This window comes from Oreochromis niloticus, unplaced genomic scaffold (genome assembly GCF_001858045.2).
Source record: "Oreochromis niloticus isolate F11D_XX unplaced genomic scaffold, O_niloticus_UMD_NMBU tig00007329_pilon, whole genome shotgun sequence".
Lineage (NCBI taxonomy): Eukaryota > Metazoa > Chordata > Actinopteri > Cichliformes > Cichlidae > Oreochromis > Oreochromis niloticus.
Window position 1 is genome coordinate 1 of NW_020328492.1, and position 17,500 is coordinate 17,500.

Consider the following 17,500-nt stretch of genomic DNA (forward strand, 5'->3'; position numbering starts at 1 on the left):
AGGTCTGATTGAAATTGAGGCATTTCAATGTCATTGTAAAGAAGTAAAACTACATATGTCAAGGTCTCACAAGGTTTCACCCCAAACCTCTGCTGATAATTGCCCAGGCCTTTTTTCACACCTTGGCTCATGTGATATGTTTCATAGTTGGTCAACGACCATGGTAAGGACAACCCCCTATGGGGTTTCAATGCCTTGGACTCTGCACCATTTAGTGTTAGAACTAACAAAGGTTCTCAGATGAGAGGTGAAAGGTCTTCAAGAAACTTAGAGAATTCCAGCTGCTTTCTATCAAAGCTCATCAGACTACCATGACCTGGATGACTGGGAACCCTTTTTTTCTCATTCATTGTGTGCAGTCTCTCTGGAGTCATCCCTGTTGGAGCTTGTCAGTACTAAAGGCCTGACATTTAAAAAAAAATGGATAGTAAAGAGGCTTAAAATTATTCTTGCTTGAATTTGAAGGCCGATTTAATTCTTACTTTCAGAGTTCCAGACGTGAGTGCAGGCTTCCTGTGGCTCGTTGGTCTAGGCGTATGATTCTCGCTTTGGGTGCGAGAGGTCCCGGGTTCAAATCCCGGACGAGCCCCCTTCGCATCACAATCTCTTAGTTTCATGGAAACCTTTGGCTAGTTTAATTCATTCTGGGTCATCGTACATTTGTAGTTTGCCAAAACTTTCAATGTGATCTGTGACACCAATGTGTCATTCAACATCGGTGCTTTTGATTTTGTTAAGGAGTCACTCTCATGACTTATTGAGTGATGCCATTGACTGCACAGGCCCTGACATGCAATCTGTACATGTCACATTTTGAGAGTGACTTGGAAACCTTACTGAGCAGGTACTAGAAATACCCGGTAACAGGTACTACCACCTAATGGAAAACCCTAAAGACCGAGCTGAGTCAAGTTAAGCCAAGCCAGGTAGGTGCTTGTGGAAAAGGGCTATTACAGCTCACAAGGTCTGATTGAAATTGAGGCATTTCAATGTCATTGTAAAGAAGTGAAACTACATATGTCAAGGTCTCACAAGTTTCTCACAACCCGAAACCTCTGCTGATAATTACCCAGGCCTTTTTTCACCTTGGCTCATGTGATATGTTTCATAGTTGGTCAACGACCATGGTAAGGACAACCCCCTATGGGGTTTCAATGCCTTGGACTCTGCACCATTTAGTGTTAGAACTAATGAAGGTTCTCAGATGAGAGGTGAAAGGTCTTCAAGAAACTTAGAGAATTCCAGCTGCTTTCTATCAAAGCTCATCAGACTACCATGACCTGGATGACTGGGAACCCTTTTTTTCTCATTCATTGTGTGCAGTCTCTCTGGAGTCATCCCTGTTGGAGCTTGTCAGTACTAAAGGCCTGACATTTAAAAAATGGATAGTAAGAGGGCTTAAAAACATTCTTGCTTGAATTTGAAGGCGATTTAATTCTATACTTTCAGAGTTCCAGACGTGAGTGCAGGCTTCCTGTGGCTCGTTGTCTAGGCGTATGATTCTCGCTTTGGGTGCGAGAGGTCCCGGGTTCAAATCCCGGACGAGCCCCTTCGCATCACAATCTCTTAGTTTCATGGAAACCTTTGGCTAGTTAATTCATTCTGGGTCATCGTACATTTGTACTTTGCCAAAACTTTCAATGTGATCTGTGACACCAATGTGTCATTCAACATCGGTGCTTTTGGATTGTTAAGGAGTCACTCTCATGATTATTGAGTATGCCATTGACTGCACAGGCCCTGACTGCAATCTGTACATGTCACATTTTGAGAGTGACTTGGAACCTTACTGAGCAGGTACTAGAAATACCCGGTAACAGGTATACCACCTAATGGAAAACCCTAAAGACCGAGCTCATTCAAGTTAAGCCAAGCCAGGTAGGTGCTTGTGGAAAAGTGCTATTACAGCTCACAAGGTCTGATTGAAATTGAGGCATTCAATGTCATTGTAAAGAAGTAAAACTACATATGTCAAGGTCTCACAAGGTTTCTCACAACCCGAAACCTCTGCTGATAATTACCCAGGCCTTTTTTCACACCTTGGCTCACGTGATATGTTTCATAGTTGGTCAACGACCATGGTAAGGACAACCCCCTATGGGGTTTCAATGCCTTGGACTCTGCACCATTTAGTGTTAGAACTAAAAGGTTCTCAGATGAGAGGTGAAAGGTCTTCAAGAAACTTAGAGAATTCCAGCTGCTTTCTATCAAAGCTCATCAGACTACCATGACCTGGATGACTGGGAACCCTTTTTTCTCATTCATTGTGTGCGTCTCTCTGGAGTCATCCCTGTTGGAGCTTGTCAGTACTAAAGGCCTGACATTTTAAAAAATGGATCGTGAAGAGGGCTTAAAAACATTCTTACTTGAATTTGAATGGCGATTTAATTCTATACTTTCAGAGTTCCAGACGTGAGTGCAGGCTTCCTGTGGCTCGTTGGTCTAGGCGTATGATTCTCGCTTGGGTGCGAGAGTCCGGGTTCAAATCCGGACGAGCCCCTTCGCATCACAATCTCTTAGTTTCATGGAAACCTTTGGCTAGTTTAATTCATTCTGGGTCATCGTACATTTGTACTTTGCCAAAACTTTCAATGTGATCTGTGACACCAATGTGTCATTCAACATCGGTGCTTTTGATTTTGTTAAGGAGTCACTCTGATGACTTATTGAGTGATGCCATTGACTGCACAGGCCCTGACATGCAATCTGTACATGTCACATTTTGAGAGTGACTTGGAAACCTTACTGAGCAGGTACTAGAAATACCCGGTAACAGGTACTACCACCTAATGGAAAACCCTAAAGACCGAGCTCATTCAAGTTAAGCCAAGCCAGGTAGGTGCTTGTGGAAAAGGGCTATTACAGCTCACAAGGTCTGATTGAAATTGAGGCATTTCAATGTCATTGTAAAGAAGTAAAACTACATATGTCAAGGTCTCACAAGGTTTCTCACAACCCGAAACCTCTGCTGATAATTACCCAGGCCTTTTTTCACACCTTGGCTCACGTGATATGTTTCATAGTTGGTCAACGACCATGGTAAGGACAACCCCCTATGGGGTTTCAATGCCTTGGACTCTGCACCATTTAGTGTTAGAACTAACAAAGGTTCTCAGATGAGAGGTGAAAGGTCTTCAAGAAACTTAGAGAATTCCAGCTGCTTTCTATCAAAGCTCATCAGACTACCATGACCTGGATGACTGGGAACCCTTTTTTTCTCATTCATTGTGTGCAGCCTCTCTGGAGTCATCCCTGTTGGAGCTTGTCAGTACTAAAGGCCTGACATTTAAAAAAAAATCGATAGTAAAGAGGGCTTAAAAACATTCTTGCTTGAATTTGAATGGCGATTTAATTCTATACTTTCAGAGTTCCAGACGTGAGTGCAGGCTTCCTGTGGCTCGTTGGTCTAGGCGTATGATTCTCGCTTTGGGTGCGAGAGGTCCCGGGTTCAAATCCCGGACGAGCCCCCTTCGCATCACAATCTCTTATTTCATGGAAACCTTTGGCTAGTTTAATTCATTCTGGGTCATCGTACATTTGTACTTTGCCAAAACTTTCAATGTGATCTGTGACACCAATGTGTCATTCAACATCGGTGCTTTTGATTTTGTTAAGGAGTCACTCTGATGACTTATTGAGTGATGCCATTGACTGCACAGGCCCTGACATGCAATCTGTACATGTCACATTTTGAGAGTGACTTGGAAACCTTACTGAGCAGGTACTAGAATACCCGGTAACAGGTACTACACCTAATGGAAAACCCTAAAGACCGAGCTGAGTCAAGTTAAGCCAAGCCAGGTAGGTGCTTGTGAAAAAGGGCTATTACAGCTCACAAGGTCTGATTGAAATTGAGGCATTTCAATGTCATTGTAAAGAAGTAAAACTACATATGTCAAGGTCTCACAAGGTTTCTCACAACCGAAACCTCTGCTGATAATTACCAGGCCTTTTTCACACCTTGGCTCACGTGATATGTTCATAGTTGGTCAACGACCATGGTAAGGACAACCCCCTATGGGGTTCAATGCCTTGGACTCTGCACCATTTAGTGTTAGAACTACAAAGGTTCTCAGATGAGAGGTGAAAGGTCTTCAAGAACTTAGAGAATTCCAGCTGCTTTCTATCAAAGCTCATCAGACTACCATGACCTGGATGACTGGGAACCCTTTTTTTCTCATTCATTGTGTGCAGCCTCTCTGGAGTCATCCCTGTTGGAGCTTGTCAGTACTAAAGGCCTGACATTTAAAAAAAAATCGATAGTAAAGAGGGCTTAAAAACATTCTTGCTTGAATTTGAATGGCGATTTAATTCTATACTTTCAGAGTTCCAGACGTGAGTGCAGGCTTCCTGTGGCTCGTTGGTCTAGGCGTATGATTCTCGCTTTGGGTGCGAGAGGTCCCGGGTTCAAATCCCGGACGAGCCCCCTTCGCATCACAATCTCTTAATTTCATGGAAACCTTTGGCTAGTTTAATTCATTCTGGGTCATCGTACATTTGTACTTTGCCAAAACTTTCAATGTGATCTGTGACACCAATGTGTCATTCAACATCGGTGCTTTTGATTTTGTTAAGGAGTCACTCTCATGACTTATTGAGTGATGCCATTGACTGCACAGGCCCTGACATGCAATCTGTACATGTCACATTTTGAGAGTGACTTGGAAACCTTACTGAGCAGGTACTAGAAATACCCGGTAACAGGTACTACCACCTAATGGAAAACCCTAAAGACCGAGCTGAGTCAAGTTAAGCCAAGCCAGGTAGGTGCTTGTGAAAAGGGCTATTACAGCTCACAAGGTCTGATTGAAATTGAGGCATTTCAATGTCATTGTAAAGAAGTAAAACTACATATGTCAAGGTCTCACAAGGTTTCTCACAACCCGAAACCTCTGCTGATAATTACCCAGGCCTTTTTTCACACCTTGGCTCACGTGATATGTTTCATAGTTGGTCAACGACCATGGTAAGGACAACCCCTATGGGGTTTCAATGCCTTGGACTCTGCACCATTTAGTGTTAGAACTAACAAAGGTTCTCAGATGAGAGGTGAAAGGTCTTCAAGAAACTTAGAGAATTCCAGCTGCTTTCTATCAAAGCTCATCAGACTACCATGACCTGGATGACTGGGAACCCTTTTTTTCTCATTCATTGTGTGCAGCCTCTCTGGAGTCATCCCTGTTGGAGCTTGTCAGTACTAAAGGCCTGACATTTAAAAAAAAATCGATAGTAAAGAGGGCTTAAAAACATTCCTACTTGAATTTGAAGGCCGATTTAATTCTATACTTTCAGAGTTCCAGACGTGAGTGCAGGCTTCCTGTGGCTCGTTGGTCTAGGCGTATGATTCTCGCTTTGGGTGCGAGAGGTCCCGGGTTCAAATCCCGGACGAGCCCCCTTCGCATCACAATCTCTTAGTTTCATGGAAACCTTGGCTAGTTTAATTCATTCTGGGTCATCGTACATTTGTACTTTGCCAAAACTTTCAATGTGATCTGTGACACCAATGTGTCATTCAACATCGGTGCTTTTGATTTGTTAAGGAGTCACTCTCATGACTTATTGAGTGATGCCATTGACTGCACAGGCCCTGACATGCAATCTGTACATGTCACATTTTGAGAGTGACTTGGAAACCTTACTGAGCAGGTACTAGAAATACCCGGTAACAGGTACTACCACCTAATGGAAAACCCTAAAGACCGAGCTCATTCAAGTTAAGCCAAGCCAGGTAGGTGCTTGTGGAAAAGTGCTATTACAGCTCACAAGGTCTGATTGAAATTGAGGCATTTCAATGTCATTGTAAAGAAGTAAAACTACATATGTCAAGGTCTCACAAGGTTTCTCACAACCCGAAACCTCTGCTGATAATTACCCAGGCCTTTTTTCACACCTTGGCTCACGTGATATGTTTCATAGTTGGTCAACGACCATGGTAAGGACAACCCCCTATGGGGTTTCAATGCCTTGGACTCTGCACCATTTAGTGTTAGAACTAACAAGGTTCTCAGATGAGAGGTGAAAGGTCTTCAAGAAACTTAGAGAATTCCAGCTGCTTTCTATCAAAGCTCATCAGACTACCATGACCTGGATGACTGGGAACCCTTTTTTTCTCATTCATTGTGTGCCGTCTCTCTGGAGTCATCCCTGTTGGAGCTTGTCAGTACTAAAGGCCTGACATTTTAAAAAATGGATCGTAAGAGGGCTTAAAAACATTCTACTTGAATTTGAAGGCGATTTAATTCTATACTTTCAGAGTTCCAGACGTGAGTGCAGGCTTCCTGTGGCTCGTTGGTCTAGGCGTATGATTCTCGCTTGGGTGCGAGAGGTCCCGGGTTCAAATCCCGGACGAGCCCCTTCGCATCACAATCTCTTAGTTTCATGGAAACCTTTGGCTAGTTTAATTCATTCTGGGTCATCGTACATTTGTACTTTGCCAAAACTTTCAATGTGATCTGTGACACCAATGTGTCATTCAACATCGGTGCTTTTGATTTTGTTAAGGAGTCACTCTATGACTTATTGAGTGATGCCATTGACTGCACAGGCCCTGACATGCAATCTGTACATGTCACATTTTGAGAGTGACTTGGAAACCTTACTGAGCAGGTACTAGAAATACCCGGTAACAGGTACTACCACCTAATGGAAAACCCTAAAGACCGAGCTCATTCAAGTTAAGCCAAGCCAGGTAGGTGCTTGTGGAAAAGGGCTATTACAGCTCACAAGGTCTGATTGAAATTGAGGCATTTCAATGTCATTGTAAAGAAGTAAACTACATATGTCAAGGTCTCACAAGGTTTCTCACAACCCGAAACCTCTGCTGATAATTACCCAGGCCTTTTTTCACACCTTGGCTCACGTGATATGTTTCATAGTTGGTCAACGACCATGGTAAGGACAACCCCCTATGGGGTTTCAATGCCTTGGACTCTGCACCATTTAGTGTTAGAACTAACAAAGGTTCTCAGATGAGAGGTGAAAGGTCTTCAAGAAACTTAGAGAATTCCAGCTGCTTTCTATCAAAGCTCATCAGACTACCATGACCTGGATGACTGGGAACCCTTTTTTTCTCATTCATTGTGTGCAGCTCTCTGGAGTCATCCCTGTTGGAGCTTGTCAGTACTAAAGGCCTGACATTTAAAAAAAAATCGATAGTAAAGAGGGCTTAAAAACATTCTTGCTTGAATTTGAATGGCGATTTAATTCTATACTTTCAGAGTTCCAGACGTGAGTGCAGGCTTCCTGTGGCTCGTTGGTCTAGGCGTATGATTCTCGCTTGGGTGCGAGAGGTCCCGGGTTCAAATCCCGGACGAGCCCCCTTCGCATCACAATCTCTTAGTTTCATGGAAACCTTTGGCTAGTTTAATTCATTCTGGGTCATCGTACATTTGTACTTTGCCAAAACTTTCAATGTGATCTGTGACACCAATGTGTCATTCAACATCGGTGCTTTTGATTTTGTTAAGGAGTCACTCTCATGACTTATTGAGTGATGCCATTGACTGCACAGGCCCTGACATGCAATCTGTACATGTCACATTTTGAGAGTGACTTGGAAACCTTACTGAGCAGGTACTAGAAATACCCGGTAACAGGTACTACCACCTAATGGAAAACCCTAAAGACCGAGCTGAGTCAAGTTAAGCCAAGCCAGGTAGGTGCTTGTGGAAAAGGGCTATTACAGCTCACAAGGTCTGATTGAAATTGAGGCATTTCAATGTCATTGTAAAGAAGTAAAACTACATATGTCAAGGTCTCACAAGGTTTCTCACAACCCGAAACCTCTGCTGATAATTACCCAGGCCTTTTTTCACACCTTGGCTCACGTGATATGTTTCATAGTTGGTCAACGACCATGGTAAGGACAACCCCCTATGGGGTTTCAATGCCTTGGACTCTGCACCATTTAGTGTTAGAACTAACAAAGGTTCTCAGATGAGAGGTGAAAGGTCTTCAAGAAACTTAGAGAATTCCAGCTGCTTTCTATCAAAGCTCATCAGACTACCATGACCTGGATGACTGGGAACCCTTTTTTTCTCATTCATTGTGTGCAGCCTCTCTGGAGTCATCCCTGTTGGAGCTTGTCAGTACTAAAGGCCTGACATTTAAAAAAAAATCGATAGTAAAGAGGGCTTAAAAACATTCTTGCTTGAATTTGAATGGCGATTTAATTCTATACTTTCAGAGTTCCAGACGTGAGTGCAGGCTTCCTGTGGCTCGTTGGTCTAGGCGTATGATTCTCGCTTGGGTGCGAGAGGTCCCGGGTTCAAATCCCGGACGAGCCCCCTTCGCATCACAATCTCTTAGTTTCATGGAAACCTTTGGCTAGTTTAATTCATTCTGGGTCATCGTACATTTGTACTTTGCCAAAACTTTCAATGTGATCTGTGACACCAATGTGTCATTCAACATCGGTGCTTTTGATTTTGTTAAGGAGTCACTCTCATGACTTATTGAGTGATGCCATTGACTGCACAGGCCCTGACATGCAATCTGTACATGTCACATTTTGAGAGTGACTTGGAAACCTTACTGAGCAGGTACTAGAAATACCCGGTAACAGGTACTACCACCTAATGGAAAACCCTAAAGACCGAGCTGAGTCAAGTTAAGCCAAGCCAGGTAGGTGCTTGTGAAAAGGGCTATTACAGCTCACAAGGTCTGATTGAAATTGAGGCATTTCAATGTCATTGTAAAGAAGTAAAACTACATATGTCAAGGTCTCACAAGGTTTCTCACAACCCGAAACCTCTGCTGATAATTACCCAGGCCTTTTTCACACCTTGGCTCACGTGATATGTTTCATAGTTGGTCAACGACCATGGTAAGGACAACCCCCTATGGGGTTTCAATGCCTTGGACTCTGCACCATTTAGTGTTAGAACTAACAAAGGTTCTCAGATGAGAGGTGAAAGGTCTTCAAGAAACTTAGAGAATTCCAGCTGCTTTCTATCAAAGCTCATCAGACTACCATGACCTGGATGACTGGGAACCCTTTTTTCTCATTCATTGTGTGCAGCCTCTCTGGAGTCATCCCTGTTGGAGCTTGTCAGTACTAAAGGCCTGACATTTAAAAAAAAATCGATAGTAAAGAGGGCTTAAAAACATTCTGCTTGAATTTGAAGGCCGATTTAATTCTATACTTTCAGAGTTCCAGACGTGAGTGCAGGCTTCCTGTGGCTCGTTGGTCTAGGCGTATGATTCTCGCTTTGGGTGCGAGAGGTCCCGGGTTCAAATCCCGGACGAGCCCCCTTCGCATCACAATCTCTTAATAGTCACTTTCATGGAAACCTTTGGCTAGTTTAATTCATTCTGGGTCATCGTACATTTGTACTTTGCCAAAACTTTCAATGTGATCTGTGACACCAATGTGTCATTCAACATCGGTGCTTTTGATTTTGTTAAGGAGTCACTCTCATGACTTATTGAGTGATGCCATTGACTGCACAGGCCCTGACATGCAATCTGTACATGTCACATTTTGAGAGTGACTTGGAAACCTTACTGAGCAGGTACTAGAAATACCCGGTAACAGGTACTACCACCTAATGGAAAACCCTAAAGACCGAGCTCATTCAAGTTAAGCCAAGCCAGGTAGGTGCTTGTGGAAAAGGCTATTACAGCTCACAAGGTCTGATTGAAATTGAGGCATTTCAATGTCATTGTAAAGAAGTAAAACTACATATGTCAAGGTCTCACAAGGTTCTCACAACCCGAAACCTCTGCTGATAATTACCCAGGCCTTTTTTCACACCTTGGCTCACGTGATATGTTTCATAGTTGGTCAACGACCATGGTAAGGACAACCCCCTATGGGGTTTCAATGCCTTGGACTCTGCACCATTTAGTGTTAGAACTAACAAAGGTTCTCAGATGAGAGGTGAAAGGTCTTCAAGAAACTTAGAGAATTCCAGCTGCTTTCTATCAAAGCTCATCAGACTACCATGACCTGGATGACTGGGAACCCTTTTTTCTCATTCATTGTGTGCCGTCTCTCTGGAGTCATCCCTGTTGGAGCTTGTCAGTACTAAAGGCCTGACATTTAAAAAAATGGATAGTAAGAGGGCTTAAAAACATTCTTACTTGAATTTGAATGGCGATTTAATTCTATACTTTCAGAGTTCCAGACGTGAGTGCAGGCTTCCTGTGGCTCGTTGGTCTAGGCGTATGATTCTCGCTTAGGGTGCGAGAGGTCCCGGGTTCAAATCCCGGACGAGCCCCCTTCGCATCACAATCTCTTAGTTTCATGGAAACCTTTGGCTAGTTTAATTCATTCTGGGTCATCGTACATTTGTACTTTGCCAAAACTTTCAATGTGATCTGTGACACCAATGTGTCATTCAACATCGGTGCTTTTGATTTTGTTAAGGAGTCACTCTCATGACTTATTGAGTGATGCCATTGACTGCACAGGCCCTGACATGCAATCTGTACATGTCACATTTTGAGAGTGACTTGGAAACCTTACTGAGCAGGTACTAGAAATACCCGGTAACAGGTACTACCACCTAATGGAAAACCCTAAAGACCGAGCTCATCAAGTTAAGCCAAGCCAGGTAGGTGCTTGTGGAAAAGGGCTATTACAGCTCACAAGGTCTGATTGAAATTGAGGCATTTCAATGTCATTGTAAAGAAGTAAAACTACATATGTCAAGGTCTCACAAGGTTTCTCACAACCCGAAACCTCTGCTGATAATTACCCAGGCCTTTTTTCACACCTTGGCTCACGTGATATGTTTCATAGTTGGTCAACGACCATGGTAAGGACAACCCCCTATGGGGTTTCAATGCCTTGGACTCTGCACCATTTAGTGTTAGAACTAACAAAGGTTCTCAGATGAGAGGTGAAAGGTCTTCAAGAAACTTAGAGAATTCCAGCTGCTTTCTATCAAAGCTCATCAGACTACCATGACCTGGATGACTGGGAACCCTTTTTTTCTCATTCATTGTGTGCAGCTCTCTGGAGTCATCCCTGTTGGAGCTTGTCAGTACTAAAGGCCTGACATTTAAAAAAAAATCGATAGTAAAGAGGGCTTAAAAACATTCTTGCTTGAATTTGAATGGCGATTTAATTCTATACTTTCAGAGTTCCAGACGTGAGTGCAGGCTTCCTGTGGCTCGTTGGTCTAGGCGTATGATTCTCGCTTGGGTGCGAGAGGTCCCGGGTTCAAATCCCGGACGAGCCCCCTTCGCATCACAATCTCTTAGTTTCATGGAAACCTTTGGCTAGTTTAATTCATTCTGGGTCATCGTACATTTGTACTTTGCCAAAACTTTCAATGTGATCTGTGACACCAATGTGTCATTCAACATCGGTGCTTTTGATTTTGTTAAGGAGTCACTCTCATGACTTATTGAGTGATGCCATTGACTGCACAGGCCCTGACATGCAATCTGTACATGTCACATTTTGAGAGTGACTTGGAAACCTTACTGAGCAGGTACTAGAAATACCCGGTAACAGGTACTACCACCTAATGGAAAACCCTAAAGACCGAGCTGAGTCAAGTTAAGCCAAGCCAGGTAGGTGCTTGTGAAAAGGGCTATTACAGCTCACAAGGTCTGATTGAAATTGAGGCATTTCAATGTCATTGTAAAGAAGTAAAACTACATATGTCAAGGTCTCACAAGGTTTCTCACAACCCGAAACCTCTGCTGATAATTACCCAGGCCTTTTTTCACACCTTGGCTCACGTGATATGTTTCATAGTTGGTCAACGACCATGGTAAGGACAACCCCTATGGGGTTTCAATGCCTTGGACTCTGCACCATTTAGTGTTAGAACTAACAAGGTTCTCAGATGAGAGGTGAAAGGTCTTCAAGAAACTTAGAGAATTCCAGCTGCTTTCTATCAAAGCTCATCAGACTACCATGACCTGGATGACTGGGAACCCTTTTTTCTCATTCATTGTGTGCAGTCTCTCTGGAGTCATCCCTGTTGGAGCTTGTCAGTACTAAAGGCCTGACATTTAAAAAAAATCGATAGTAAGAGGGCTTAAAAACATTCTTCTTGAATTTGAAGGCGATTTAATTCTATACTTTCAGAGTTCCAGACGTGAGTGCAGGCTTCCTGTGGCTCGTTGGTCTAGGCGTATGATTCTCGCTTGGGTGCGAGAGGTCCCGGGTTCAAATCCCGGACGAGCCCCCTTCGCATCACAATCTCTTATTTCATGGAAACCTTTGGCTAGTTTAATTCATTCTGGGTCATCGTACATTTGTACTTTGCCAAAACTTTCAATGTGATCTGTGACACCAATGTGTCATTCAACATCGGTGCTTTTGATTTTGTTAAGGAGTCACTCTCATGACTTATTGAGTGATGCCATTGACTGCACAGGCCCTGACATGCAATCTGTACATGTCACATTTTGAGAGTGACTTGGAAACCTTACTGAGCAGGTACTAGAAATACCCGGTAACAGGTACTACCACCTAATGGAAAACCCTAAAGACCGAGCTGAGTCAAGTTAAGCCAAGCCAGGTAGGTGCTTGTGAAAAGGCTATTACAGCTCACAAGGTCTGATTGAAATTGAGGCATTTCAATGTCATTGTAAAGAAGTAAACTACATATGTCAAGGTCTCACAAGGTTTCTCACAACCCGAAACCTCTGCTGATAATTACCCAGGCCTTTTTTCACACCTTGGCTCACGTGATATGTTTCATAGTTGGTCAACGACCATGGTAAGGACAACCCCTATGGGGTTTCAATGCCTTGGACTCTGCACCATTTAGTGTTAGAACTAACAAAGGTTCTCAGATGAGAGGTGAAAGGTCTTCAAGAAACTTAGAGAATTCCAGCTGCTTTCTATCAAAGCTCATCAGACTACCATGACCTGGATGACTGGGAACCCTTTTTTTCTCATTCATTGTGTGCAGTCTCTCTGGAGTCATCCCTGTTGGAGCTTGTCAGTACTAAAGGCCTGACATTTAAAAAAAAATCGATAGTAAAGAGGGCTTAAAAACATTCTTACTTGAATTTGAAGGCCGATTTAATTCTATACTTTCAGAGTTCCAGACGTGAGTGCAGGCTTCCTGTGGCTCGTTGGTCTAGGCGTATGATTCTCGCTTGGGTGCGAGAGGTCCCGGGTTCAAATCCCGGACGAGCCCCCTTCGCATCACAATCTCTTAGTTTCATGGAAACCTTTGGCTAGTTTAATTCATTCTGGGTCATCGTACATTTGTACTTTGCCAAAACTTTCAATGTGATCTGTGACACCAATGTGTCATTCAACATCGGTGCTTTTGATTTTGTTAAGGAGTCACTCTCATGACTTATTGAGTGATGCCATTGACTGCACAGGCCCTGACATGCAATCTGTACATGTCACATTTTGAGAGTGACTTGGAAACCTTACTGAGCAGGTACTAGAAATACCCGGTAACAGGTACTACCACCTAATGGAAAACCCTAAAGACCGAGCTCATTCAAGTTAAGCCAAGCCAGGTAGGTGCTTGTGGAAAAGGCTATTACAGCTCACAAGGTCTGATTGAAATTGAGGCATTTCAATGTCATTGTAAAGAAGTAAAACTACATATGTCAAGGTCTCACAAGGTTTCTCACAACCCGAAACCTCTGCTGATAATTACCCAGGCCTTTTTTCACACCTTGGCTCACGTGATATGTTTCATAGTTGGTCAACGACCATGGTAAGGACAACCCCCTATGGGGTTTCAATGCCTTGGACTCTGCACCATTTAGTGTTAGAACTAACGAAGGTTCTCAGATGAGAGGTGAAAGGTCTTCAAGAAACTTAGAGAATTCCAGCTGCTTTCTATCAAAGCTCATCAGACTACCATGACCTGGATGACTGGGAACCCTTTTTTTCTCATTCATTGTGTGCCGTCTCTCTGGAGTCATCCCTGTTGGAGCTTGTCAGTACTAAAGGCCTGACATTTTAAAAAATGGATAGTGAAGAGGGCTTAAAAACATTCTTGCTTGAATTTGAATGGCGATTTAATTCTATACTTTCAGAGTTCCAGACGTGAGTGCAGGCTTCCTGTGGCTCGTTGGTCTAGGCGTATGATTCTCGCTTGGGTGCGAGAGGTCCCGGGTTCAAATCCCGGACGAGCCCCCTTCGCATCACAATCTCTTAGTTTCATGGAAACCTTTGGCTAGTTTAATTCATTCTGGGTCATCGTACATTTGTACTTTGCCAAAACTTTCAATGTGATCTGTGACACCAATGTGTCATTCAACATCGGTGCTTTTGATTTTGTTAAGGAGTCACTCTCATGACTTATTGAGTGATGCCATTGACTGCACAGGCCCTGACATGCAATCTGTACATGTCACATTTTGAGAGTGACTTGGAAACCTTACTGAGCAGGTACTAGAAATACCCGGTAACAGGTACTACCACCTAATGGAAAACCCTAAAGACCGAGCTGATCAAGTTAAGCCAAGCCAGGTAGGTGCTTGTGGAAAAGGGCTATTACAGCTCACAAGGTCTGATTGAAATTGAGGCATTTCAATGTCATTGTAAAGAAGTAAACTACATATGTCAAGGTCTCACAAGGTTTCTCACAACCCGAAACCTCTGCTGATAATTACCCAGGCCTTTTTTCACACCTTGGCTCACGTGATATGTTTCATAGTTGGTCAACGACCATGGTAAGGACAACCCCCTATGGGTTTCAATGCCTTGGACTCTGCACCATTTAGTGTTAGAACTAACAAGGTTCTCAGATGAGAGGTGAAAGGTCTTCAAGAAACTTAGAGAATTCCAGCTGCTTTCTATCAAAGCTCATCAGACTACCATGACCTGGATGACTGGGAACCCTTTTTTTCTCATTCATTGTGTGCGTCTCTCTGGAGTCATCCCTGTTGGAGCTTGTCAGTACTAAAGGCCTGACATTTAAAAAAATCGATAGTAAAGAGGGCTTAAAAACATTCTTGCTTGAATTTGAATGGCGATTTAATTCTATACTTTCAGAGTTCCAGACGTGAGTGCAGGCTTCCTGTGGCTCGTTGGTCTAGGCGTATGATTCTCGCTTGGGTGCGAGAGGTCCCGGGTTCAAATCCCGGACGAGCCCCCTTCGCATCACAATCTCTTAGTTTCATGGAAACCTTTGGCTAGTTTAATTCATTCTGGGTCATCGTACATTTGTACTTTGCCAAAACTTTCAATGTGATCTGTGACACCAATGTGTCATTCAACATCGGTGCTTTTGATTTTGTTAAGGAGTCACTCTCATGACTTATTGAGTGATGCCATTGACTGCACAGGCCCTGACATGCAATCTGTACATGTCACATTTGAGAGTGACTTGGAAACCTTACTGAGCAGGTACTAGAAATACCCGGTAACAGGTACTACCACCTAATGGAAAACCCTAAAGACCGAGCTGAGTCAAGTTAAGCCAAGCCAGGTAGGTGCTTGTGGAAAAGGGCTATTACAGCTCACAAGGTCTGATTGAAATTGAGGCATTTCAATGTCATTGTAAAGAAGTAAACTACATATGTCAAGGTCTCACAAGGTTTCTCACAACCCGAAACCTCTGCTGATAATTACCCAGGCCTTTTTTCACACCTTGGCTGGTCAGTGATATGTTTCATAGTTGGTCAACGACCATGGTAAGGACAACCCCCTATGGGGTTTCAATGCCTTGGACTCTGCACCATTTAGTGTTAGAACTAACAAGGTTCTCAGATGAGAGGTGAAAGGTCTTCAAGAAACTTAGAGAATTCCAGCTGCTTTCTATCAAAGCTCATCAGACTACCATGACCTGGATGACTGGGAACCCTTTTTTTCTCATTCATTGTGTGCCGTCTCTCTGGAGTCATCCCTGTTGGAGCTTGTCAGTACTAAAGGCCTGACATTTTAAAAAATGGATAGTGAAGAGGGCTTAAAAACATTCTTGCTTGAATTTGAAGGCGATTTAATTCTATACTTTCAGAGTTCCAGACGTGAGTGCAGGCTTCCTGTGGCTCGTTGGTCTAGGCGTATGATTCTCGCTTGGGTGCGAGAGGTCCCGGGTTCAAATCCCGGACGAGCCCCTTCGCATCACAATCTCTTAGTTTCATGGAAACCTTTGGCTAGTTTAATTCATTCTGGGTCATCGTACATTTGTACTTTGCCAAAACTTTCAATGTGATCTGTGACACCAATGTGTCATTCAACATCGGTGCTTTTGATTTTGTTAAGGAGTCACTCTCATGACTTATTGAGTGATGCCATTGACTGCACAGGCCCTGACATGCAATCTGTACATGTCACATTTTGAGAGTGACTTGGAAACCTTACTGAGCAGGTACTAGAAATACCCGGTAACAGGTACTACCACCTAATGGAAAACCCTAAAGACCGAGCTGAGTCAAGTTAAGCCAAGCCAGGTAGGTGCTTGTGGAAAAGGGCTATTACAGCTCACAAGGTCTGATTGAAATTGAGGCATTTCAATGTCATTGTAAAGAAGTAAAACTACATATGTCAAGGTCTCACAAGGTTTCTCACAACCCGAAACCTCTGCTGATAATTACCCAGGCCTTTTTTCACACCTTGGCTCAGTGATATGTTTCATAGTTGGTCAACGACCATGGTAAGGACAACCCCTATGGGGTTTCAATGCCTTGGACTCTGCACCATTTAGTGTTAGAACTAACAAGGTTCTCAGATGAGAGGTGAAAGGTCTTCAAGAAACTTAGAGAATTCCAGCTGCTTTCTATCAAAGCTCATCAGACTACCATGACCTGGATGACTGGGAACCCTTTTTTTCTCATTCATTGTGTGCCGTCTCTCTGGAGTCATCCCTGTTGGAGCTTGTCAGTACTAAAGGCCTGACATTTAAAAAAATGGATAGTAAGAGGGCTTAAAAACATTCTTACTTGAATTTGAATGGCGATTTAATTCTATACTTTCAGAGTTCCAGACGTGAGTGCAGGCTTCCTGTGGCTCGTTGGTCTAGGCGTATGATTCTCGCTTGGGTGCGAGAGGTCCCGGGTTCAAATCCCGGACGAGCCCCCTTCGCATCACAATCTCTTAGTTTCATGGAAACCTTTGGCTAGTTTAATTCATTCTGGGTCATCGTACATTTGTACTTTGCCAAAACTTTCAATGTGATCTGTGACACCAATGTGTCATTCAACATCGGTGCTTTTGATTTTGTTAAGGAGTCACTCTCATGACTTATTGAGTGATGCCATTGACTGCACAGGCCCTGACATGCAATCTGTACATGTCACATTTTGAGAGTGACTTGGAAACCTTACTGAGCAGGTACTAGAAATACCCGGTAACAGGTACTACCACCTAATGGAAAACCCTAAAGACCGAGCTGAGTCAAGTTAAGCCAAGCCAGGTAGGTGCTTGTGGAAAAGGCTATTACAGCTCACAAGGTCTGATTGAAATTGAGGCATTTCAATGTCATTGTAAAGAAGTAAACTACATATGTCAAGGTCTCACAAGGTTTCTCACAACCCGAAACCTCTGCTGATAATTACCCAGGCCTTTTTTCACACCTTGGCTCATGTGATATGTTTCATAGTTGGTCAACGACCATGG

The 17,500-nt window shown here is 43.3% G+C and overlaps 6 non-coding genes across 6 annotated transcripts; all 6 read left to right on the forward strand.

Annotated features, from left to right (window-relative positions):
* The first annotated feature begins 517 nt into the window (after positions 1-517).
* On the forward strand, positions 518-589 carry trnap-ugg (transfer RNA proline (anticodon UGG)). The gene has a single exon. It is a non-coding gene; the product is annotated as a tRNA-Pro (tRNA).
* A 2,806-nt stretch (positions 590-3,395) lies between these two features.
* Positions 3,396-3,467, forward strand: trnap-ugg (transfer RNA proline (anticodon UGG)). Its single transcript has one exon. It is a non-coding gene; the product is annotated as a tRNA-Pro (tRNA).
* An 887-nt stretch (positions 3,468-4,354) lies between these two features.
* trnap-ugg (transfer RNA proline (anticodon UGG)) lies at positions 4,355-4,426 on the forward strand. Its single transcript has one exon. It is a non-coding gene; the product is annotated as a tRNA-Pro (tRNA).
* An 895-nt stretch (positions 4,427-5,321) lies between these two features.
* trnap-ugg (transfer RNA proline (anticodon UGG)) lies at positions 5,322-5,393 on the forward strand. Its single transcript has one exon. It is a non-coding gene; the product is annotated as a tRNA-Pro (tRNA).
* A 3,785-nt stretch (positions 5,394-9,178) lies between these two features.
* Positions 9,179-9,250, forward strand: trnap-ugg (transfer RNA proline (anticodon UGG)). Its single transcript has one exon. It is a non-coding gene; the product is annotated as a tRNA-Pro (tRNA).
* An 898-nt stretch (positions 9,251-10,148) lies between these two features.
* On the forward strand, positions 10,149-10,220 carry trnap-agg (transfer RNA proline (anticodon AGG)). The gene has a single exon. It is a non-coding gene; the product is annotated as a tRNA-Pro (tRNA).
* Positions 10,221-17,500: the final 7,280 nt, after the last annotated feature.